Below are 3,270 nucleotides of genomic sequence, written 5' to 3'. Positions count from 1 at the left end.
ATTCACCCAAAAGGTTGAAGAGATGGTAGATGTGAAGTTTGATGAATCTAACGGCTCACAAGTAGAGCAATTGCCAGTTGATGTAGGTGACAAAGACCCTTTGGAAGCAATATAAGACTTGTCTATTGGCAAGATTCACCCAATGGAGGTGAAGGAGAGTACCTCGTCCGTCCAAGTGGAAGCCTCAACTTCACGCTAAGGTGAACGGCAAGTTTACTTGGAGGCATCCACAAGTGGAACACATCAAGATGATGGAAACGAGGATGTACAACAAGATGAACCTCATCGACCTCCTTCTCCACCTCCACAAGAGAACAACAACGCCAACGACAATGAAGAGAGACAAGAGGAAGAACAAGACAATGAAGAGGATGTTCCACCCCGACCCAAACAAAAGCTCTCACGAGTTCGAGCAATAGTCTCGAGAGATCATCCCGTCGAACAAATCTTCGATGATATTCAAACCGGGAGAATCACTCGCTCTAAAACTCATTGGCTAAATTTTGTGAACATTACTCATTCATTTCTAGTATTGAACCTATGAAGGTTGAAGATGCTCTTGATGATCCGGATTGGATGAACGCCATGCATGAAGAGCTACACAATTTCGAGAGGAACCAAGTGTGGACGTTGGTTGAAAAGCTCGATGAGAAGCACAATGTCATTGGAACCAATGGGTGTTTCGGAATAAGCAAGATGAAGATGGACAAGTTGTACACAACAAGGCTTGTCTCGTTGCTCAAGGCTACACTCAAGTCGAAGGTATGGACTATGGTGAGACATATGCCCCCGTTGCTAGACTTGAATCCATTTGCATCTTACTTGCTTATTCCAATCACCATGATATCATGTTATATCAAATGGACATTAAAAGTGATTTTCTAAATGATGAAATTGAGGAGGAAGTTTATGTTAAACAACCTCCCGGCTTTGTTAATCCCAAGAAATCCAATCATGTATACAAACTCCACAAAGCTCTTTATGGTCTTAAACAAGCTCCTAGAGCATGGTATAAATGCTTGACTAAGTTCCTTATTGAAAAAGGCTTTGAGATTGGAAAAATTGATTCTACACTTTTTACTAAAAGGGTTAATGGTGAATTATTTGTGTGCCAAATTTATGTGGATGATATCATATTTTGCTCGACTAACCCTCATTTTAGTGAAAAGTTTGGAAGGCTAATGTCGGAGAAGTTTGAGATGTCTATGATGAGTGAACTCAAGTTATTTCTTGGTTTGCAAATCAAGAAAACTAATGAGGGTACCTTTGTTCCCAAACAAAGTACACCAAGGACTTATTCAAGAAGTTCAACATGCAAGAAAGCAAAGGTATGAAAACACCCATGCCTACTAGTGGACATCTTAACTTGACTAAGGATGGCGAACGAGTTGACCAAAAGGTTTACCGTTCTATGATTGGTTCATTGTTATATATGTGCCTCCCGTCCTGATATGATGCTAAGTGTGTGCATGTCTGCATGATATCAAGCGGCCCCCAAAGAATGTCATCTTAAGGCTATGAAAAAGATAGTGAGATACTTAATTCATACACCAAACTTTGGCATTTGGTACCCTAAGAGGTCTTCTTTTGATCTTGTTGGCTACTCCAATTCGGACTATGCCGGTGACAAGGTTGATAGAAAGTCTACTTCAGGTACTTGTAAATTTCTTGGTAGATCTCTTGTGTCTTGGTCCTCTAAGAAACAAAACTCGGTATCCTTATCCACTGCCAAAGCGGAATACATTGCTGCCGGTTCATGTTGTGCTTAATTACTTTGGATGACCCAAACTCTTAAAGATTATGTGATACATGTGAAACATGTTCCATTGCTTGGTGACAATGAAAGTGCTATTAAGATTGCTCACAATCCCGTGCAACATTCTCAAACTAAGCATATTGAAGTTCGTCATCATTTCATTCGAGATCATGTTGCTAAAGGAGACATAGATCTTAAACATGTTCATACCGATAAGCAATTGGCGGATATATTCACCAAACCGCTTGATGAGAAAGTATTTTTCCATTTGAGAGGTGAATTGAACATCATTGATGCCTCAAACTTGGAGTAGAAACTCCATTTGGATGCATGCAAGGCATGAGCCTCTCTATGACTAATCCTTGATATTTCTCTTACGATGGTGATCATATGTCTTGGATATACTTGTACCCCTGCATGTCATCTAACCCTTGTAGGTACTTGGATAAGCCCAATTCTATGAGATTGCAACTTACACACATCCTAAGCAATCTCTACATCACCAAGTCTCTACAATATGGTGGTTGAAGACAAGGAAACATGAATCCTTTCAACATATCCTTTGACAATTTCTATATATCAAATCTCATTTGATATCAAATTTCATGATTGTCATTTTGGATACACAAGTGCTCTTCCTTGCAAAACTAAGCCATGTAGGTAGATGAACTCAAACTACAAGCGGTGCTCCAAACTCTTGATGAACTACATCAACCTTGAGCATCCTACACAAGTTCAACTACATGATCAAGATCAACACCACCACCAAGGTATGTCATTCCATCTTAGAGAAGCTTGAACCCAAGTCATGGGTCAAAGCAACTCAACAAGATGCGAATACATCAGAGTGCTTAAACGAAAAATGGCAACCCCATTTTGAGCTTAAACGATGAGTATGACCTATGATCAAGTGAATTCACTTGACTCCTAAGTCAATATACTCTAACATAGGTGACTTTGTCGCCGACCAATTCTAGATGAAGTTCCCTAGTGTTTCTTTGAGTTCTTGCATTTGTCTCTTGCATGCTTGTTCTCCTTTCAAAACAAAACTTCATCTAGATTTCTTTTCTTTTCTGTATTATTTTCTGCATTCCCTACATCTAATTCCTTGAAAATATTTGTGAGATCTTATTTGCCAAGTGAGCTGAGATGACAAAATATTTTCTCTGCATTGAATTCGGCCTCACCGATTTCTGCCTATCGGCTAGACCGAACAGTTCATCGGTACAATCGACAAGGACGAACTCGGTCTGACCGATATGCATCATCTCTAACACTGCCAACTCGATGTCACTGATGTAAAAGAATTGGCGTTACTGATTCACTACTGAGAAAACATTTTGCCATTGCAATTGTCATTTCATCTCCAGCTCCACGCGATGATTCTTATCCTCTACCCGCATCACAATCTACATGCTGCTTTGTCATGTGTCTCAAGGATCAAACCTAATTGACTCCTATTCTAGAAGAACCCTTCTTGGAAATTGATGTCAAAGAGGAGAGAGAGAGATCAC

This window comes from Triticum dicoccoides, chromosome 7B, assembly GCF_002162155.2.
Source record: "Triticum dicoccoides isolate Atlit2015 ecotype Zavitan chromosome 7B, WEW_v2.0, whole genome shotgun sequence".
NCBI classification, from domain to species: Eukaryota; Viridiplantae; Streptophyta; class Magnoliopsida; order Poales; family Poaceae; genus Triticum; species Triticum dicoccoides.
Note: the sequence above shows the minus strand (reverse complement) of the source record.